The following is a 23,426-nucleotide window of genomic DNA, read 5'->3' as shown; positions in this document are numbered from 1 at the left end:
GAATCCCGTATCATCGTAGATACTGACAATATGCTTAATTCCTGTTGGACCCAAATCTTGCTCTTCTATAACAAACCAGCCCAGTGGCCCTCTGAAGTTTGTGTGTTTCCCCTGTACGTTTGTAGGGGAAGGGGGTATATTGTTATATGATTAGCAGTCCGAATAACCCAGACTAATTCCATCTTGTCAGATCTCGGAAGCTAACAGGGGTCGGCCCTCCAGAAGACCTCCAGGGAAGATGGCTTACTACACAGAGGTTTGTCTCTTGGTACCAGCTTGGTGTTGTGGTTAAGAGCAGTGGCTTCTAATTTGGAGGACTGGGTTCGATTCCCTGCCCCCCACCTGCAGCCAGCTGGGCGACCTTGGGCCAGTCCCAGTCCTGTTAGAGCTTTTCTTGCAGAGCAATTCTGCCAGAGCTCTCTCAGCCCCACCTACCTCACAGGGTGTCTGTTGTGGGTCAGCTGTAACTGGACTGGTCAGCTGTAACTGGTAATAATCCCAGCATGCCACACAAACACAACCAAGGTGAAGATAGTCCCCCACCCCCCAGCAGTAGCTTTTCAGGTTATTTTTTTTTAAATGGCTGGGATGAAACAAGCGCAGGTTGAATTAAGCACCTCTATAATCTGCTCCACATAGTATATTTCTGCTAAGGCCTTGAAGGAGGAGCGTGTCTCATGGCTTAAGTGCCACTCAGCACAACACCCACCCCAGCCTCCTCCAACCGGCTTGCCTGTCTGTCCAGCGGCCAGCCAATCACCTTCCATCCCCCACCCCTAACCAGCCCCTCCTCCTTCCACTTCCTTCTGAGGCTCGGAGGCTGCGGATCCCTGCCATGTGAGAGCTGCTATCCAACCCCCTAATCTAGCGCCCATTGTATTCCTGAATGCAACCAGCTTGGCCCCTAGCACAGCATAATGTTCAAAGGCCTAGAAAAGAACACACTCATTAAAAGACATGTGCAGGGAGGCTTTGCACATGGGGAATTGGTCCCAGTGGTTGGGCCACAAGGGTAGAAGCATTTCCAGAGGTATTGTCCATCCCGTTGATCCCTTTCATGGTAGCCAGTACACTTTTCCCCCAGCAAATTATTCTTTAAAAAGGTGACTTATTTTGAAATATTTGTACGCCTCTTTTCCACCCAAACCGCTCCAGTTTGTCTTGATCTGTGAGCCGTCGTAGTTTTTAATATGACAGCGTCACAAAACCAACCGGTATGATGAACCATTGTGTGACGAGTAATTTGGGATTGGTGGCTCTTCTGGCATCAGTCAGTTTCCTAAACAACGATGGGAACCAACCCCGAGACAGCCAAGATGGATCGTGGTAACTCCGGTTCACAGCCCCCTGATTAAATGTAGCATCGGGGAAATGGAGCGTGCGACCCGCACATCAATACCCATAAGAGCGTGCGCCATGCGGCTTGTGGATCTTCCTCTGTGACTTAATCGTTGGTACTCTCATGCAAAAAAGCACTAGAAGCAAAAAGAAGAAGAGGCCTAAATTATTGCGAAACCCGTTTCATCCATCCCACCTTCCCTCCCCCTGCGGAAACGTAGGGACGCGCTGTTACCCTGCTCACAACCACCCTGTAAAGTAGAGCAGGATGAGAAAGAAAGAAAGGGGAAAAACTGAAAAAGAAGAGTTGGTTTTATACCCCACTTTTCAGTACCTGAAGGTGTCTCAAAGCGGCTTACAATCTCCTTCCCTTTCCTCTCCCCACAACAGACACCCTGTGAGGGAGGGGAGGCTGAGAGAGCCCTGATATTGCTGAAGAAGAAGAGCTGGTTCTTGTATGCTGCTTTTCTCTACCCGAAGGAGTCTCAAGGTGGCTTACATTCGCCTTCCCTTCCTCTCCCCACAGCAGACTCCCTGTGAGGTAGATGGGGCTGAGAGAGCTCTGGCAGAACTGCTCTGTGAGAATAGCTCTAGTAGACTGAAGAGCTCAAGGTCACCCAGGTGGCTGCATGCAAACCCAACTCTCCAGATTAGAAGCTGCCACTCTTAACCACTACACCAAGATGGGACTGGCCCAAGGTTACAATTAGGTTTGGGAGCTTTGGGGCCCAAATCAACCCAAAATATTGCAGTTTTGTCAAGAGGATCAAGCTAAAATAAATTATTGAGGCTGATCCTGCATTGAGCAGAGGGTGGGACTAGATGGCCTTTGTGGCCCCTTCCAACTCTGTGATGAGGTGAACTAATATAAATTAACATGTATTTATTATACATAAAATGTGCACATATAAAATGAAGAAACAATTTACAAGCATTCCTGGTGGATGAATATGTCCTCTGTGCCACATGAAACCAACCAGTCGATAAAGTGGCATAGCACATTAGTCAGGTTGACCGTAGCTTGATAAATGCGCTATTTGACTCTTATCTGCTGGCTGGTGTCAGCTCCATCCCAGATCGAAGAGGGCTGTGTCGGTACAGGCTTTATGAGGGGGAGCCCAAGGCCTGCTATATATCAAAATTATGCGCCTAACCACAGCACATAGGAGAGAACAATGGTTGTGAAAAAATATAGAATACTTTCTGTGTTCTGTATGTTTAATGTATTTTTCACCACTAAGGAAGGCTATAGAGACCGAAACACGTCTGGCTTCATGTGCTGCCTAGGGCATACTCATCCACCAAGAATGCTTATAAACTGTACAGTCGGATATTCATAGAATAGAATGCAATCCTACAGTTGGAAGGGTCCATCCAGGCCATCTAGTCCCACCCCCTGCTCAGTGCAGGATCAGCCTCAAGCATCCAGGAGAAGGATCTGTCCAGCCGCTGCTTGAAGACCGTGAGTGAGGGGGAGCTCCCCACCTCCTTAGGCTGCCCATTCCACTGCTGAACTAGACTCCTAGAATCCTAGAGTGGGAAGGGACCAACCAGGCCATCTAGTCCCACCCCCTGCTCAATGCAGGATCAGCCTCAAGCATCCAGGAGAAGGATCTGTCTAGCCGCTGCTTGAAGACCGTGAGTGAGGGGGAGCTCCCCACCTCCTTAGGCAGCCCCTTCCACTGCTGAACTATTCAAAATGTGGATTCCCCCCCCCCTGATATCTAGACAGTACCGTTCTACATGTAGTTTAAACCCATAACTGTGGGACCTAGCTTCTGCTGCCAGCAGGAACCACGCCCTGCTCTCCCCCCAGGGAGATCCTTCAAGAAAGCCATCCTGTTCCCTCTCAGCCTCCTCTTCTCCAGGCTGAACATCCCCAAGTCCCTCAGCCTTTCCTTATAGGGCTTGGTCCCCAAGCCCTGGTCGCTCTCCTCTGCACCCTCTCAATTTTGGCCACGTCCTTTATGAATGAGACTTCCAGAACTGCACATAGATCCCTAACGTTTTTAATTTTATATGTGCACATTATACACAAACTTGTGATTTTATTTGCTACAGCTTGACCCTCTGGACAAAATGACCGTATGGTGAGCTTCAGAGCAGGGCAGAATTTGAACCCGAATCTTCAGCGGCCTACTCTGACCACTGATCACTCCACTATGCTGGCCCCATGTGAATTCTGTCGGGGCATACCACTGATTCATTGCATGGCAGTGGCTCCCCAAACTCAGGAGGAGGTTTGGGTTGTGTTTTTTACAGGGTAACCAGAAGAGGTGGAACTGCTGAACTCACAGAATCTAAAGCAAGAGAAGTTATACTGCCACTCTAGTCGACTTCTTTTGCAACATGGCATCCAGCTCTGGTTGCCACAGTTCAAGAAGGGCATTGACAAATTGGAATGTTTTCAGAGAAGGGTGGCTCGGATGGTTGATGGATTGGAATCCAGGCCTTACGAGGAAAGGTTGAGAGAGCTGGGGATGTGTAGCCTGGAGAAGAAAAGGGCCAGGGGTGATAGGAGAGCTGGGTTTGACTACATAAAAGGTAGACCTGTCGAAGAGGGGGCCAACATGTTTACTTCAGAGACAAGGACAATGAAAGCCATGAGTTCCAATTACGGGAAAGGAGGTTCCACTTAAATACGATGAAGGCATTTTCTGTTCCTAGATAGAATATGCTGCCCCAGAGGGTGGTGGAGTTTCCATTGGGAGTTTTATGGGGAGATTGGTTGCACACCTGTCAGGGGTGTGTGTTGTTTAAGTCCCCGAGAAGATGGGGGGGCTGGACTGGATGGCCCTCTGTGATCTCTTCCAGATCTGTGATTCCGTTTCTGATTCTGAACTCAATGGCCTTCTTACACACCACTGGACAGTGGCCCCCATCCAATGGCCAGGAACTTACTCCCCCCATAGTAATGGGTCTGTAGCGCAGCAGTGATCACTCTTGACCAGGGGTAGTCAAACTGCGGCCCTCCAGATGTCCATTCGCTGGCAGGGGCTCCTGGGAATTGTAGTCCGTGGACATCTGGAGGGCCGCAGTTTGACTACCCCTGCTCTTGACCGAAGAGCAGGTATCTTCTGTGGCCTGTTTAGAAGGCAGCTGCCGACGCTGCAGGCTCTTAAAGCGCAAATGGTGGGGTCGCCCTGCGTTTTGTAAATGAACGTCGGAGGCATACGAACGATTTGACAAAACCTATCAGAATTTTGCACGTTCAACCCTTTTCGTCTCTGAAAACCTTGCGATAAGAAGCTAAGCTGCGTAGTGAATGGGCCTTATGAATGAAAAAGGAAGAAGAAAAGCAGAGACGGCATTTAGGAATTAGGAGATGTTCAAAAGGGACCGAAAAGTCTTGAATCTCTTTTAATTAGTAATGGGAGCGAATATTGCTGAGTTTCAAGAGAAGAAGCGGCCGATTGTCGCAGCCCCTTTCTGCCTTTCTGTGGGTTCCCGGTCCCATCCCCCCCACCTTGAGTATATATATTTCATTACAGAATATAACATTTAAGCTTTTCTAAAGCCGTTATTAGCTCGCAGATGGTTGTGAGAATCTTTTTAAACGTGACGGCGAAGCAAAACACTGTCAGGCTTTTCAAGTTCCCCTTCGTCATTTGCCCACCAAAATCTTTGTGGATTCCCCACCCCCCAGATCATCAGAGCTTAATTCTTTTCCTTTTAAAAAAGCAGGATTATGCTGGAAGAAATGCCATGTGGGGAGAGAGTCATAGAATCATAGAATCATAGAGTTGGGAGGGGCCATACAGGCCATAGAATCATAGAATCATAGAGTTGGAAGGGGCCACACAGGCCATCTAGTCCACCCCCCTGCTCAACGCAGGATCAGCCCAAAGCATCCTAAAGCATCCAAGAAAAGTGTATATCCAACCTTTGCTTGAAGACTGCCAGTGAGGGGGAGCTCACCACCTCCTTAGGCAGCCTCTTCCACTGCTGAACTACTCTGACTGTGAAAAAACTTTTGCCTATAGGAAATTTGATTGGCAGGGCAGAATTTTTTTAAATGTGGGTTTGGTCGCAGTTTCCAACAGAGCGCCCTGACCTGGATAGCCAAGGCTCGACCAATTTCACTGAACCTCGGAAGCTAAAAAGGGTCAGCCCTGGTTTATATTTGGATGGGAGCACTGATAAAGCTGTTCTGACCGAGCAGTGATATGAGGGCTCCCTCAGCCTCACCCACCTTACAGGGTGTCTATTGTGGGGAGAGGAAAGGGAACGCGATTGTAAGCCACTTTGAGCCTCCTTCAGGTAGAGAGAAGCGGCCTATAAGAACCAACTCTTCTTCTTCTTCAGTAATACCAGGGCTCTCTCAGCCTCACCTCCCTCACAGGGTGTCTGTTGTGGGGAGAGGAAGGGAAGGTGAATATAAGCCACTTTGAGACTCCTTCTGGTAGAGAAAAGCGGCATATAAGAACCAACTCTTCTTCTTCAGTAATATCAGGGCTCTCTCAGCCTCACCTCCCTCACAGGGTGTCTGTTGTGGGGAGAGGAAGGGAAGGTGAATATAAGCCGCTTTGAGATTCCTTCAAGTAGAGAAAAGTGGCATATAAGAACCAATTCTTCTTCAGATACCAGGGCTGTGATGGAGAAGCAGGGAACAGCAAACTATCTTTAAATGCCCCCTGCCTTGAGATTCCTACAAGGTCACTATAAGGCGGCTGTGACTTGATGGCATTTTCCCCACGCACACCCCCAACACAAGGATCTTCACTGTGACTAAGGCTGAGAGTGGGGAGCCATTTTGTGACTTGCTGCACCTCCAGCAGCAGCCATTTTGTGGCAGCCATTTTGTGGCAGCTGGGCCCACGACCTTCTCAGAATTTCAAAGGGGGTTCAAAGAGGTGGGGACCCTGATGTCCGTTATCTGGATAAAAAACTCTGGTTTCTCTTCAGATTGCATAAATCTTTCACCTTTTACTAAGGATAAGAAAGACCGTTGAAACAACAAAGAACCTGATGGCCCCTGAAAGATTTAGTAGATTTACAGTAGCTATCGTTAAGTGGTTTCCTGGATGTGTGACAAAATGAACGGCTTTTTAGCATTGATACCCATAGGCTCATACACATGTGAGACATACGTACATAAAGGTAAAGGTAAAGGTATCCCCTGTGCAAGCACCGAGTCATGTCTGACCCTTGGGGTGACGCCCTCTAGCGTTTTCATGGCAGACTCAATACGGGGTGGTTTGCCAGTGCCTTCCCCAGTCATTACCGTTTACCCCCCAGCAAGCTGGGTCTTCATTTTACTGACCTCGGAAGGATGGAAGGCTGAGTCAACCTTGAGCCGGCTGCTGGGATCGAACTCCCAGCCTCATGGGCAAAGCTTTCAGACGGCTGCCTTACCACTCTGCGCCACAAGAGGCTCTACATACGTACATACGGGCTGTCAAACCATAACTGACTTATGACGGACCCAAACAATGGGTTATCCACCCAAGTAAGAAGCAGAGATGGTTTGCCATTGCCCCCTCCCCCCGCAGGATTTTCCTTGGTGGTCTCCTGTCCAAATGTGTTTGAGATCTGGTGAGCCTGAGCTGCAGCATCTTGCCTTTCCTCTCCAACTGGATATGAGGGAGTAAACATTTTGGCAAAAAGCTTGCTATCAAAAGTCAGGTGATACTTCTCTGCCAGTAATACATTCTGACAGGCCTGCATTCATTCTGCCATAATGCTGTAGAAGGTTCTGGCACAGTAAAGAACATTTGTTTTTGTCCCTTGGACGGCACTCTTTCATCAGAGTATAAAAGCCCTGCTGAATCGGACACACAGTCCATCTGGTCCTGCATCCTGCCACACACAGCAGCCAAGCCGTTCCTCTGGAGGACCAACAACAGGCTACATGATAAGACTACAATTGTAGTCCATGGGCATCTGGAGACATTTATGGACATCGGTTTGGCCATCCCTGGCACAGAGCCTTTATATGAACATGACAAGAGTCCTGCTGGATTAAACCAGTGGGCTACCCAGTCCAGCCTCCTGTCTCACAGAATGGGCAGCCAGTTCCTCTGGAAGGCCAGCATCAAGGCACAGAGGCTACGGCCTTCATTAGACCATAAGATCGACCCTGCTGGACAGCCAGCTCCTCTGGAGGGCCAACAACAGGGCATAGAGGCCAAGACCCATAAGAACATCAGAAGAGCCCTGCTGGATCAGGTCAGTGGTCCATCTAGTCAGGTCAAGGCCTTCATTTGACCATAAGAAGAGCCCTGCTGGATCAGAACAACAGTTCCTAGGAAAGAACAACAACAGAGCATAGAGGTCAAAGCCTTCTTGACGTTACCTCCTGGCTCTGGGATTCATAGGTTTGGTCCCTTTCAATGTGGAGGTTCCCCTTAGCCATCATGATCAAAACAAAACTGTCTAAATTATACACTTGGATAGCCAGCCCAAACAAAGTTTTGTTTTTTTGCTTGTCAAGGTTTTGTAGCTGTTAGGTTAAGTAACAGACGTTAATTTAGAAGCATCAGGGGTTGCCAATTGTAGGTTAGGAAAATCCTGAAGATTGGGAGGGGGTGAAGTTTGAGGAAGATGGAGTCTAGGGGGGAAGAGGGATTTCAGTAGAATATAATGCCATAAAATGCATCCTCTAAATCATCCATTTTCTCCAGGGGTACTCCAGGTTCCACCTGGAGGATGGCAACCCTAACAAGCTCACAAATACATCCTTCAGCCTATAAAGATTTGACACAGAATAGACTCATAGAATTGTAGAGTTGGAAGGGAACATACAGGCCATCTCATCCAACCCCCTACTCAATTCAGAATCAGCCTCAGGCATCCAGGAGAAAGATCTGTCCAGCTGCTGCTTGAAGACCAACAGTGAGGGGGAGCTCCCCACCTCCTTAGGCAGCCCACTCCACTGCTGAACTAGACTCCTAGAATCCCAGAGTGGGAAGGGGTCCTCCAGGGCATCTAGTCCCACCCCCTGCTCAGTGCAGGGTCAGCCTCAAGCATCCAGGAGAAGGATCTGTCCAGCCGCTGCTTGAAGACCGCCAGTGAGGGGGAGCTCCCCACCTCCTTAGGCAGCCCCTTCCACTGCTGAACTAGACTCCTAGAATCCCAGAGTGGGAAGGGGTCCTCCAGGGCATCTAGTCCCACCCCCTGCTCAGTGCAGGGTCAGCCTCAAGCATCCAGGAGAAGGATCTGTCCAGCCGCTGCTTGAAGACCGCCAGTCAGGGGGAGATCCCCACCTCCTTAGGCAGCCCCTTCCACTGCTGAACTAGACTCCTAGAATCCTAGAGTGGGAAGGGGCCATGGAGGCCATCTAGTCCACCCCCTGCTCAGTGCAGGGTCAGCCCCAAGCATCCAGGAGAAGGATCTGTCCAGCCGCTGCTTGAAGACCGCCAGTGAGGGGGAGCTCCCCACCTCCTTAGGCAGCCCCTTCCACTGCTGAACTAGACTCCTAGAATCCTAGAGTGGGAAGGGGCCATGGAGGCCATCTAGTCCACCCCCTGCTCAGTGCAGGGTCAGCCCCAAGCATCCAGGAGAAGGATCTGTCCAGCCGCTGCTTGAAGACCGCCAGTGAGGGGGAGCTCCCCACCTCCTTAGGCAGCCCCTTCCACTGCTGAACTAGACTCCTAGAATCCTAGAGTGGGAAGGGGCCATGGAGGCCATCTAGTCCACCCCCTGCTCAGTGCAGGGTCAGCCTCAAGCATCCAGGAGAAGGATCTGTCCAGCCGCTGCTTGAAGACCACCAGTGAGGGGGAGCTCCCCACCTCCTTAGGCTGCCCCTTCCACTGCTGAACTAGACTCCTAGAATCCCAGAGTGGGAAGGAGCCATACAGGCCATCTAGTCTCACCACCTGCTCAGTGCAGGATCAGCCTCAAGCATCCAGGAGAAGGATCTGTCCAGCCGCTGCTTGAAGACCCCCAGTGAGGGGGAGCTCTCCACCTCCTTAAGCACCTCCTTGATTCCACTGCTGAACTCTTCTGACTGTGAATCCCTCCCTCCCCGATATCAAGCCAATATTGTTCTCCATGTAGTTTAAACCCATGCCTGCTGGTCCTCTCCTCTACTGTCAACTGGAACCACTCCCTCCTCCAAGGGCGCCATCTTGTCCCCTCTCCAGGCTGGACATTCCCCATCCCCTCAGCCTTTCCTCATAAGGATCGTTCCCCTTTCTCCTTCCAGGCTAAATTCCCTTCCCCTTTTCTGCATCCGAAGTGCCGTCAGAACTGTCATCCTGCCCTGCACACTGAAATGTGATTCCTCCCCCACCTTCACTCTTAATCTTGGACAAGAACTATATATATAGGATTAAATAATTGGTTAAGGGCCCCGAGGGTGGGCCCTGTCCGTGATGAGGAAGGGTGCCGATTGGGCCCTCCGATTGTCAGTCCGGCGGCAAGGGACTCTCAATTGGTCCCTTGCCGCAGGACTCACGAATCAGGAGGCGCTTTGCGCCTCCCTATCCGCCCCCCATCGACTGCACTCGCAGCCACCTCACTGCCACCATTCTGACGCTCCCACTCGACGAGCCAGGTTGCCGCCTGCCTCTGACTCCAGCCGCCCCCGGGGGCCATCGCCCCACCGCCGCCTGCAGCCGTGCCTGACTTTGCTACCCCTCACCGCTGCCACGTGCGCCGGGAGCGGCCTGTGGCGCCAATGGCCACAGCCAGACGCCGACGCCTCACCGCTCTTGCTGCCCACCCCGCAGCCAGGACCGTCTGCTGCCCACCCGTCCTGCAGCGCCGGCGAAGACCACCCTGCCCACCCGCCGCCTGAACCTCGCCCGCACACGCCGGAGGAGACGTGCAGAGCCCGCAAGCTGCCTCCAGGCTGCCCGCTGCCAGTTCCTCCCTGCCCTTCCACGCACAGGTACGCTGTGGCCCGGGGGCCGGCCCTCGCCACCAATTCATAGGACGCCCACCGCCCAGCCTCCGATCCCTTCTCTACCCAACCGACCGCTGATAATCCACAGCCCTGCTAGCGCCCGGGCTTACAGCGGACTCGATTTCTAGTATATATGTATTTCCATGCTTTAATACAATCTGGCACCTAATTACGAATGACTCACCGATAATCTCAGCCTTGGAACTCTCTGAAATTAGACCCCAATTGAGGCCAGAATGTGCTCAGCAAGAACTGAGGGGAGATGGATGGTAATTATTCCGGCCGAGAGATCTTTCCCCCTGCCCCACGCCACCTTTCCGTGGAAGGTCCTGTTCCCGTTGTGGCCCAAGGCCAGCGTGTCTTTAGCTCAGCTCCTAACTCCTTAACTGGTTTCTGGGCACACACAAAGTGATCCCTGTATGTTTTCATCACTGTACAAACTCCCAATAATCACTGCTGACACATGGGGGGGGGGGAGAGGGGTGGCAGGGACGTCCTGAGCGACACCAAAGCAGGACAGCTTGCTTCGAGGTGTGAGAAACAACCACACGTCATTAAAACTGTGGAATGGTGTCCCTTTCTTCGGGCAGGCCATCTATGTGCCACCAAGAAGCAAAAGGACCCCGAGTGAAGGGAAGGGGCTGTGGCTTGGTGGCAGAGCTTCTACTTGGTGTGCAGGAGGTCCCAGGTTCAATCCCTGGCATTCCTGGTTAAAAGGACCAGGCAGGAGGTGATGAGAAAGACATCAACACAAAGGCCGGTCTGAGAAAGAGTCTTGACAAAGGCCTTCAGGCTTGGACTTCTGAGTATTTGCACCTGCCTTCCATCAAATCAGGCTATGGGGTAAGTGCTGCCTGCAATGATGCTCTGTCTTTAGGCCGATCCCTTACCAACTGACTCTTTAGGCCAGGTCCCCCCAACATAGTACCCCTGGGCACCATGATGCCTGCCAAGAGTTTTTTGAAAGCCATGAGGGTCTTTTTCCCTACAAGGCTTCTGATTGAGCGTTGAAGCTTCACAGGTTTAAAAATATCTTGCTTTGGCTTGCAGCTGATTTGTGACTGGGCCCGCAACCTGTGGTAGCCATTTTGTGGCTGGCCCACTTCCTGTGGTAGCCATTTTGTGACTGGCCCCACCTCCTGAGGCAGCCGTTTTGTGACTAACCCCACCTCCTGAGGCAGCCATTTTGTCACTGGCCCCACCTCATGAGGCAGCCATTTTGTGGCTGGCCCACTTCCTGTGGTAGACATTTTGTGACTGGCCCCACCTCCTGAGGCAACCATTTTGTGACTGACCTCACCTCACGAGGCAGCCATTTTGTGGCTGGCCCCACTTCCTGTGGCAGCCATTTTGTGGCTGACCCACTTCCTGTGGCACCTTAGGAATCCCTAAGGTGCCCTCAGGCTCAAAAGGGCTGGGGACCCATGCTTTATGCATTGGCAGCTCATCCGCAGGGATCCTAGGCAGAGTAGAGATCCTGAAGCCTGCGATTGAACCTGGGACTTTCCCTGTGAAGAACGGATGTCTTCTTTCTGAGCCAAGGCAGGCCCTTCAAGGGTTTCCCCATAATCCCGCTCCCAAATCTGTTTTATGACAATATCATCTGAGTCATAGACTGAGTTATGAGTCTATATATGAGCTTGTATTGTGGTCCATCTGGCTCCCTGCTGCCTCTCGTTATTGGCAGTGAATCCCTGGGGTCTTGTAGGGAAGCTGCTGCCTGCAACCAGATTTAAATGCGAGGCTGAGAAGACAGACGCATTTCCCCTCTGTGGCTTTGCACAAGCTCAAGGTCTTATTTTAACTAGCTCCATGCAAAACACAGTGTGAGTCCAAGGCAGTTTTAAGACCAACAAAGTGTGATCCAAGGCATGTGCTTTGGTGTGCGTGCATGCTTCGTCAGGCATCGCTGCTTCAGACCAACATGGCTGCATGCCTGAATCTACCTTTGATTTGTGCAAAATAGCTATGCGCATGCTTGGTTTGCACACCAGCGGTCCAGAACCCCAGCAGATGTTGGGTTGGTGTGCAAACTCAGCTTGCGTTAGGAACCTGGTATGGGTTGTGGTCCAGTTCAAACGAGCCTGGCCCAGGGAGGAAAAGCTGAAGGCAGAAGGGAAAAGGCTCAACATGACTGATTTTTTCATAGCCCAAGCCGTTCACTAGTGGAAGGGTCTGTCTAAGGAGGTGGGGAGCTCCCCCTCACTGGTGGTCTTCAAGCAGCGGCTGGACAGATCCTTCTCCTGGATGCTTGAGGCTGATCCTGCATTGAGCAGGGGGTGGGACTAGATGGCCTGGATGGGCCCTTCCCACTCTAGGATTCTAGGGGTCTAGTTCAGCAGGGGAAGGGGCTGCCTAAGGAGGTGGGGAGCTCCCCCTCACTGGCCGTCTTCAAGTAGCTGCTGGACAGATCCTGATCCTGCACTGAGCAGGGGGTTGGATGAGATGGCTTGGAGAGATGTGAACGATAGAGTGTTTTGTATGGGCAGCTGTGATAAATTATGTTAAAGAGTTTCTGAGGTATGGTGATCGTTTCAATTTATGATCTCCAAAAAGTCCTCACGTTAACTGCCTTGCTCGGGTCTTGCAAGTAGAGGAGTGTGTCTTCCTTTAAGGGATTTATGCATTTTGTGTTGGCTTTTCCTCTTCTCCTGCCGCCTTCCACTTTTCCACTGAGTTTTGTCATCTCATAATGTGACCCAAGTCTGAGAGCTTCAGTTCAGTTGTTTTGGATTCTAAGGAGAGCTCTGGCTGGATTGGAGAGCCAGCATGGGGTAGTAATGCTGAATGATTGCCTCCAATCTGGAGACCTGGGTTTGATCCCTCACTCCTCCTCCACATGCGTCCAGCTGGGTGACCTTGGGCCAGTCCCAGTTCTCCCAGAACTTTCTCAACTCCCCCTACCTAACAAAATGTCTGTTGTGGGGAGAGGAAGGGAAGTGTCAGAAGCCCCCATGTATTTCTGCCACGATTATAGCTCTGCTGTTATTCAGTGTGTCCATCTACCCTGACTTGTATGCCCTGATGTAACCCAGATGCTTTCGTTTAAGAGGTTGATTTCCTGCTGATGTATTTTATGCATACCAACCTCCCCAAACATTCAATACCTCCTCTCCCTTTTTGACCACGATTTCCCTTCCCTTCCCTTTTGGGCTCCTTAGTTCTCACGTCTTCCCATTGATGCCTGGACTGTTATCTCCATATTATGACTTTTTTCGCACTGTACCTGGTTTGAGTTCCCTGGTGAGGGGGAGCCCCCTCAAGCCTCTATATTCCCTACCTTATGCTTTACGAGTCAGTTCTTAAGAGGGGTTAAATCTGTTTGGATTTCCGGTTCCCTGTTTCTCCATGTCTCAAAATGTTTGGGATTTGTGCAATAGTGCGTGATATATGTTGATGTTTTAAAGTTTTTATATGTGCACAATTGAAATAAATATTTGCATTTTAATATTTAATACATTCTCCTGCTGCTCAACCTTTTAGGTTCCTGGCTTGATTCCCCCCTAGACAGATTTCTGTTAAGTTATTCCAGAGCATATGCCAGCCCTTATAGATGACAAACCTTACATTTGTTATTTGTAGCTGAGCAAGACACGTTTGACGGAAAACTATTTCCGCATCAAACAATCTTGGGCTTCAAAAACTATATATATATATGAAGGAAAATTACTTTACAAAACATATCTAGGACCCGTTGTATTTCAAAATCAAGCTATTTATTTACGGAATTATAATTCCATGTGTCAGCCATACCTTCTGTCATATCAAAGCAAACAAGTCATGTGACATAAGTGACTGAACCACGAACCCATAGGAACCCATAGGAACTAGGAGGATGGTTTGCGAAATGATCGGATCAGTTCCTGAACCATTCAAGGTTTAAACCCCTGCTTTCCGCTCCCCACAGCTTTTTGCGCAAAACAGAAAACAGAGGTCTCCAGAAAGCTGAGCGGCAGGGACCGCTGCTCAGCTTCTTGGTTTAAATGCTTCAGAGCCCTTTTAAACCTTGCTTTCTGCTCATCGCAAAAAGCCGCAGGGAGCAGAAAGCAGGGGCTTCCAAGCAGCCGAGGTGAGGAGAGTTTCCCTACTGCCCTGCTGTTTTTATGAAGAGCAGAAAGCTGGGGTAAACCTGATCTTCACGAACTCCCATGAACCTCCACAAACTGCCCCCAAAGTCATGGAAGTTCGTGGTAGTTCTTCAATTCGCCAGTATCGCTTCATGAGCCGCCAACCAGCCCGAATACATGATGAACCTCCATCCATCAGGCATCTCCATTAAGGACTTGTCAGAGATCGTGACGGCCTGGCTACAATTCCAAGCCCTTTTGCAATTTGAAACATGACCCTGAATCTAAAACGCCATTTGAATAAAAGCACCATCACTTTGGACATGGTTAAGAACCTTCATTATGTTATTTACGCTTTTGCTGTCCCCGTGCCTTTCATTTTGAGGATCTAGTGTGAATGTGTATTATCTTATGCATCTTAATTAAATTTATTGACATTGGATGGGATCCGGGGGGGATTATAAATCTGAAGGTCGCTTAGCAAACCTTTGCTGTCTGACTCTGCTGTGGGCATCTCTCTGTGCTCTCCAGTGCCGTCGAGTCAGAGAATCATAGAATCACAGAATCATAGAGTTGGAAGGGGCCATACAGGCCATCTAGTCCAACCCCCTGCTCAACGCAGGATCAGCCCAAAGCATCCTAAAGCAACCAAGAAAAGTGTGTATCCAACCTTTGCTTGAAGACTGCCAGTGAGGGGGAGCTCACCACCTCCTTAGGCAGCCTATTCCACTGCTGAACTACTCTGACTGTGAAAATTTTTTCCTGATATCTAGCCTATATCGTTGCACTCATTTGGGGGGCTCAGGTTCCCCAAATGCATCCCATTAGAAACAGACTGCTGAGGGCAGTCCGTGTACTTTGGGTGCGACTGGAGGGGGAAGCATGCAAAATAGAATTTCTAAAAATGACGCAACTGTCTAATGCCTTAGAACAGGGGTAGTCAAACTGCGGCCCTCCAGATGTCCATGGACTACAATTCCCAGAAGCCCCTGCCAGCATTTGCTGGCAGGGGCTCCTGGGAATTGTAGTCCATGGACATCTGGAGGGCCGCAGTTTGACTACCCCTGCCTTAGAACTCTGCAGTGAGGCAAACACCAGGAGCCGGAAATATTATTACTTCGTAATGGGCAGCTGGCTCAACTCCTGGCCTTCCCTGGGAATCTTCCTCGTTTCTAAAACTGAAACCAAAAGTGTGGAGAGGGGGTTTGGAGTACTGGGGGTGGGGGACAAAGCGGCTCCCCTGACCTTCTGCCCCCTTCCTGCCCCATAATAGACTCAGACTCAGAATACCTTTATTGGCATACGCAAACACAATCCAAGGAAACAAAATAGATTAAACAGTAAAGGTATCCCCTGTGCAAGCACCGAGTCATGTCTGACCCTTGGGGTGACGCCCTCCAGCGTTTTCTTGGCAGACTCAAGTCCTCAGTCGCTCCCAGCATTAGGCTCTTCTCCAGGGAGTCCTTCCTTCTCATGAGGTGGCCAAAATATTTGAGTTTGAAGGTAGGGCACCTTAAGAGGACTCTTATCTCCCCAGAAGTACAGGGGCAGAGTCTTTCAGCCACTGGGGTTTTCTTGAAGCGGCCCACCAGCATGGCAGAAGGTAACACAGAGCATCTAGCTAATGTGAACGCTCTCCTATAGTATTTTGTTTCCAAACAGGAGAGATATTCTGCCGAGGCTTGGATATATCTGGAACACTGTGGTGCGCCATACCTAGGGGAACAAGAAAGATCCGTTTGATGTTCTGTGTCCCCAATCCTTTGCTTCACTACAGTTTTTGCCTGATCGTAACCTAACCCAAGTCGTGAAAGTGAGGAAAAGCCTAATTGGATCATTTCCCTCTCGGTGGCCAGCAGCCACTGGGATTTGAAATTGTCACAGAGGATGGAAGGACGCAAACCAGCTGTGGCCCAGTGCGCCTTTATCCATAGGGAGATGGATAAAGTTACCGCTTTAGCTTTGAATTTTGGAAACCTTGTCTCTAAATGTATCCGTGAGTTCGATATACAGTTTGGAACCTGAAGTAATGCTCTAAAAAATTTTGTTTGGGCCCGTTCAAGTGGGGCAATGCAAGAGGTTGGTGGGCCTAAGATTAAACAGTATTACGTTCCCGCTCTTGCAAACCTAAGTTATTTATTTGAAGAAGAAGAAGAAGAAGAAGAGTTGGTTCTTATATGTCGCTTTTCTCTACCCAAAGGAGGCTCAAAGTGGCTTACAATCGCCTTCCCTTTCCTCTCCCCACAACAGACCCCCTGTGGGGTGAGTGAGGCTGAGAGAGCCCTGAGATTACTGTAGAAGAAGAAGAAGAAGAGTTGGTTCTTATATGCCACTTTTCTCTACCCAAAGGAGTCCCAATGTGGCTTACAGTCGCCTTCCCTTTCCTCTCCCGACAACAGACCCCCTGTGAGGGAGGTGTGGCTGAGGGAGCCCTGATATTACTGAAGAAGAAGAAGAAGAAGAGTTGGTTCTTATATGCCACTTTTCTCTACCCAAAGGAGTCCCAATGTGGCTTACAGTCGCCTTCCCTTTCCTCTCCCCACTAGAGACACCCTGTGAGGGAGATGAGGCTGAGAGAGCCCTGATATTCCTGCTCGGTCAGAACAGTTTTATCAGTGCCGTGGCGAGCCCAAGGTCACCCAGCTGGCTGCATGTGGGGGAGCGCAGAATCGAACCCAGCATGCCAGATTAGAAGTCCGCACTCCTAACAGATACACCAAACTGGCTCCCAAGGGCACCGGATATCCTGGCAAGTTTAATGGAATCCTTTTCTGAAAGCATTAATTTGATGGTGAGGGATTTAGAACTGACTTTGGAATTTAACTCCCTCAAATATGACTGGATAGAAGCTCGTTAGGGAGAGAAGACCGGACACTCCAATATAATATGTGATAGTATGTCTGGGACTTTACATCTCCATGGTAGGCTTGGCAATTTCAAAGTGAGGCCTAGAGCTCTCCTGGAATGGCAACTGATTGCCAAACTACAAAGATGGAGAAAATGGAGGGTCGACTGTATAGTATCATATTGTTGGCAGAAGAAGAAGAAGAAGAAGAGTTGGTGTTTATACCTCACTTTTCTCTACCCGAAAGAGTCTCAAAGCGGCTTACACTCCCCTTCCCTTCCTCTCCCCACAACAGACACCCGGTGAGGGAGGTGGAGTGAGAGAAACTGCTCTGTGAGAACAGTACTATCAAGGCTGTGACTAGCCCAAGGTCACCTGTCTGGCTGCACATGGAGGAGTGGGGAATCACGCCCGGCTTGCCAGATTAGAAGCTGCCGCTGTTAACCATGACACCAAGTTTAAACATGCGAGGGGGCACAGCACCAGCTGCTTAAAGAATAAACAGCTTTATGAAGTTTAGAAGTAACTTCGGAACCAGAGAGAGAGGACTAACTGATTAACTGTTCTTCATTCTGTCTGGAGGCAATCAGGGAGGCAGTGTACTCAACAGGAGCAGGAAGTCGCCCACTGAGCCAATCATGGCACGGGAGGGGATGATGTCAAAAGAACCAGGAAGTTCCTATGCTAACTATGCTCACTATACACCTCCTCCAAGGCCCCCTTTGGACATTCCGCGTATGTTGTTGAATCATGCACACTAGCATCTTGCACACTCTAGCCCAGACCCCTCTGATGTCTCTCTCTCTCCCAATCCCCAGGAACTCTTCCACCAGAGCTGGAGGCCCTACCCCCAGCCCAATTTCCGTAGCTCTTGAAATGTGGTGCAGGCATTCCTGCCCTTGCCCCAGCAGAGATGAACGGCTTGGGTCACGTTGGAGGAAACATCAGCCGTAGATGCAAACAGTGCTGCTTGCCAGGAGAGTCCATCGCAACCCCGTGCCGTTCAAAGGCAGCTGGCATCTGCTCCTCCTTCTGAAGCTTGGCCTGGGCGAGGTGGCAGGTTGGAGTTCAGATGCAGGGGAGAGATAACAAAGGCCGCCGGGGCATGATGAATCACCCTGACGTCTGCTGTTATCTTCAAAGGCGGATAGGTAGGGAGGGTCCCTTGGGGTGGAGCTTAGTGCCGGCAGAGGATCAAACGCACTGAAGTTTGTGTGTGTCCTACAGCAGCCTTTCTCAACTTTTTTTTCGGTCGAGAAACCCCCGAAATGCTCTTCGGGCTTTGAGAAACCCCAGAAGTGGTGCGATTGTGCAGAATATGGTTAGGAAGCAGAGCTGTGGACACGCCCACTCAAAACCCCTCCCCTCTCCACTCCCTCCAGGCCCCTTACTGGCTTCGAATCAGGCAAGCCGGGTTTGATTTCCCGCTCTTCCGCCTGCAGCCAGCTGGGTGACCTTGGGTGAGTCACAGCCCTGGTAGAGCTGTTCTCCCAGAGCTCTCTCAGCTGCACCAACCTCGCAGGGTGTCTGCTGTGGGGAGAGGAAGGGAAGGCGATTGTCAGCTGCTTTGAGACTCCTTCGGGTAGAGAAAAGCAGGGTATAAGAGCCAACTCTTCTTCTTCTAGGTGAGCCTGCTTAGGACCGGGACGTGTCTTCCTATGAACGAAAAAGCAAAACTTCGCCCTCCTCCTTCCGAAAATCCCTGCGGCCATCGACCTTCTCGCGCCTCTCGTTCTCTCCCGGGCAACGGCTGCCCACCTAAATATCTCTTGCGAGAGCCGGCAGGATTCTATTTCTGAAGCCCTTTGATGGTTAAGAGTCAGCTGTACAGTAAATGTATGATTATCTTATTAGTCATGCAGCCTAATTATCTCGACTCAAGAGCGGCATATGAAAACAGAAACCAGAAGCCGTTGATCAAGGGCTTCTGGAGGAGGAACATCTCATTATCCCAATAAAAGGGCCCGTCTCTTCAGCCTCCTCTCTTCTGCAGCTGGCAGGGAGGGGACGGCCTGATCCTCTCTGGGACTGGGCCCTGGAAAGGTCGGCCGGGTTGCCAGACTCCAGGTAGCGGCTGGAGACCTCCTGCTGTTGCAATTGTTCTCCAGGCGCGAGGGAGTTCAGTTCCCCTGGAGAAAATGGCCGCTCTGGAAGGCGGACTCTAAGCATTCTAACCCCTGAAGTCCCTCCCCTTAGGAAACCCCGCCCTCCTTAGGCTCTGCCCCTTAAACCTCCTGAGCAGGCAACCCTAGTTAGACCGACAGCTTTGCCCAGCCTCAGCCAGTTTGTGGAGTTTAGCAGAACTGCAGATCCAGAGGGAGTCATTATCGATGAAAAGGCTCGGCCCCAGAATGGCTAATAACATGGTTTCTTTGATCATGGGTCGAATTTAGGGTTTCCTGGTTTGGGTTGCCAGGTCCAACTTGGGGATCTCTGGGAGTTTAGGGACGGCACCTGGGGAGGACGGGGGCTTCACTGGGGTCCCATGCCCTGGATTCCACTCTCCAAAGCATCCCTTTTTTCTAGGACCCCTGAAAAGGCTAGCCCAATTAAACAGATCCACGAGGCCAGGGCTCTGGCCCATTCAAAGACAATCTTACGGAATCTATCATGTGAGCCATTGGTTGAAAGAGTTCAAATGCACAGAGAGAGCGGAGCACAGAATTGTTGTTGTTGTCAGCCGTTCAGTCGTGTCCGACTCTTGGCGATCCCATGGCACAGCTGCCATGATCCCTGATTCCGCACCGCCTCCCTCAGCCATGCAATATTCTGGCCGGTGTCCATTCCTACCGTATCCAACCACCGCTCATTTTGTCGGCTTGATTTCCTTTTTACCACTGACCACTCCTAGCATAATTGCTTTCTCCATTGAGTGGGTTTTCATGAGACGGCCAAAGGAAGTGAGACAGAGTTTCGTGATTTTGCCTACCAGTAATATCTGAGGCTTTATGCACTGTAGTATTTCCTAGTTTGTGATTTTTGCTGTCCATGGAACCTGCAAAAGCCTTCTCCAACACCAGAGTTCAAACAAATCAATCTTTTCTTTAAAAAAATATTTTTGTTATATATAAAGCATTTACAAAAAAGTTGAAGAAAAGAAATGAAAACCAGCTAGAAAAGCAAATATTGCTTATAATAGAAAAATAATGTAGTACTATCTTAAGACACTGTATGGCCAATCCCTTTCACATTATCAATTATGCTTGGTCCTAACCTAAAAATTAATACTAGCTATCTTTCTTAGGAAAGTCCAAGTAAGAGCACCATTGTCCGTCGTACTCTTCAGGTGGTTTCGTATTAACCGTTAGTAAGTCTTGCCATTTTTGCTAGGTCTGCTAATTTGTCTAGCCATAGAATTATAGAGTAGGAAGGGGCCACACAGGCCATCTAGTCCAACCCCCTGCTCAACGCAGGATCAGCCCAAAGCATCCTAAAGCATCCAAGAAAAGTGTGTATCCAACCTTTGCTTGAAGACTGCCAGTGAGGGGGAGCTCACCACCTCCTTAGGCAGCCTATTCCACTGCTGAACTACTCTGACTGTGAAAAACTTTTTCCTGATATCTAGCCTATATCGTTGTACTTGAAGTTTAAACCCATTACTGCGTGTCCTTTCCTCTGCAGCCAACAGAAACAGCATCGTGCCCTCCTCCAAGTGACAACCTTTCAAATACTTAAAGAAGGCTATCATGTCCCCTCTCAACCTCCTTTTCTCCAGGCTGAACATTCCCAAGTCCCTCAGCCTATCTTCACAGGGCTTGGTCCTATGAGAAGCAGTAGAGAAGTAGCTGGAGTCTCCGCCTTCTCTTGTCTGGTTTTTTCATCGTCCAGCTTTCACAGCCATAAGTGGCTATTGGGAATATGATAGATCCAATTAATCTACCTCTGGCAGTCAGGCTTCTGTCCTTGCTTTGCCATGCTCAGTTCAAGCCCATCATCGCTGAGCAACCCAGAGCCATTCGATTTTTTGTTTCCAGTCTGCAGTCGCCACACACATCAGTTTGCGATCCAGGAAAAAATGAATTCGCCGTCAATTGTTATTGTGGCATACCTGTTCTTGGCAGTGGTCATTATTTTTGACTTTTTGGTGTTTAAGAAAAGGCCAACATTCTTGCTCACTCCGTTGACCTTTGTGATCTGCTGTTCAAGGACGCCCTGTAGTTTTAGTGAGAGAAACATGTTTTGTACAGAGCGAGAGGAGAGAGATTTTCTTGTCTAACCTATTTTATGTAAAATAGGGACAAATGTAAAGTTCTGCATTAAGGCAGGAAGAACCATTTGCACCATTATAGGATGGGGGAGACTTGTCTTGGCAGTAGCATATGCGAAAAGGATCTAGGAATCTTAGTAGACCATACATTGAACACGAGTCAGCAGTGTGAATCCTTCCTTCCTTCCTTCCTTCCTTCCTTCCTTCCTTCCTTCCTTCCTTCCTTCCTTCCTTCCTTCCTTCCTTCCTTCCTTCCTTCCTTCCTTCCCTCCGTCCCTCCCTTCCTTCCATTCATTCATTCATTCATTCATTCCTCCCTCCCTTTTATTCATCCCTCCCTCCCTCCCTCCCTCCCTCCCTCCCTCCCTCCCTCCCTCCTTCCTTCCTTCCTTCCTTCCTTCCTTCCATTCATCCCTCCCTCCCTCCCTCCCTCCCTTCTTTTTATTCATCTCTCCTTCCTTCCTTCCTTCCTTCCTTCCTTCCTTCCTTCCTTCCTTCCTTCCTTCCTTCCTTCCTTCCTTCCTTCCTTCCTTCCTCCCTCCCTCCCTCCCTCCCTCCCTCCCTCCCTCCCTTCCTTCCTTCCTTCCTTCCTTCCTTCCTTCCTTCCTTCCTTTTATTCATCTCTCCCTCCTTCCCTCCGTGGTTGTCTTTGTCTCCTGGCAGCTCCTGGTCCCTTGCATGAAGCCACCACACGGATGGCTGTTTGTTCGCCCCGGGAGGGCTGCTCTGACGTGCTGCCTGGCTTCCCCGGCTGCGCTGCTTGAAGGAGGGACACGGGAGAGGATTGCCGTGAGCCGCACTGAGGAAGTCGGCCGGGGTGGCGTGCACATTTGGGCTCAGGTGCATATTGGCAGGGCAATCAGTCGGAAGTCTCCGTCTCAAAGCTGGTGGAAATTAAAAGTGCAACAGGCGGAGGCGAGGGAGGGAGGGCGGGAGGGGAGCGGCATGCAGAATTGCAGAGGTCTGAACGGGCAGAGGCTAAGTCTGGGATCACCCCTCCCCACCTGCCATCTCTGCGGATTTGCGCTTTGCTTAGAATGGCTTCAAACATTTCTTCAAAACAACTAGGTCAGAAAAACCACAGAAATGATACGTACCAGACACTGTGTGTTGCAGTTTTTAAGAGCAGGGGCCTCTAACCTGGGGAACCAGGCTTGATTCTGCACTCCTCCTCCATGTGCAGCCAGCTGGTTGACCTTGGGTCAGTCACACTTCTCTCAGAGCTCTCTCAGCCCCACCTACCTCACAGGGTGCCTCTGGTACAGAGAGAGAGGGAGAGGCGTTTGTAGGCCATTTGGGGACTCCTTCGGGTAGTGAAAAGCAGGGTATAAAATAACTAGCTCTTCTCCATATTGTTATTTTAATATTTATTTTTTATTAATTTCATTTATGCGATTTCTAGGCTGCCCCGCTCCAAGTGGTCACACTTTTCCCCCCAGTAGGGACCTAAAACAGCATTCAACACCATTCTCCACTTCTCCATGTTGTTATCTTCACAACAAAAACCCTCCTAGTTTGGTGCAGTGGTTAGGAGTGTGGACTTCTAATCTGGCATGCCGGCTTCGATTCTGCACTCCCCCACATGCAGCCAGCTGGGTGACCTTGGGCTCACCACAGCAATGATAAAACTGTTCTGACTGAGCAGTGATATTAGGGCTCTCTCAGCCTCACCCACCTCATAGGTTGCGGGGAGAGGAAAGGGAAGGCGACTGTAAGCCGCTTTGAGCCTCCTTCAGGTAGGGAAAAGTGGCATATAAGAAACAACTCTTCTTCTTCTTCTTCTTCTTCTTCTTCTTCTTCTTCTTCTTCTTCTTCTTCTTCTTCTTCAGTAATCTCAGGGCTCTCTCAGCCCCACCTCCCTCACAGGGTGTCTGTTGTGGGGAGAGGAAAGGGAAGGCGACTGTAAGCTGCTTTGAGCCTCCTTCAGGTAGGGAAAAGTGGCATATAAGAAACAACTCTTCTTCTTCTTCTTCTTCTTCTTCTTCTTCTTCTTCTTCTTCTTCTTCTTCTTCTTCTTCTTCTTCTTCTTCTTCTTCTATGAAGTTAGTTTCAGAGGGCAACCCCAGAGGGTGGCCAATCAGCCGGCCAGCATAGGGACTTGCCCCAACCAAGAGGGAGGCT

The sequence above is a fragment of the Paroedura picta genome, chromosome 2, assembly GCF_049243985.1.
Source record: "Paroedura picta isolate Pp20150507F chromosome 2, Ppicta_v3.0, whole genome shotgun sequence".
In the NCBI taxonomy this organism is placed as follows: Eukaryota; Metazoa; Chordata; class Lepidosauria; order Squamata; family Gekkonidae; genus Paroedura; species Paroedura picta.
This window is presented reverse-complemented; position numbering follows the sequence as displayed.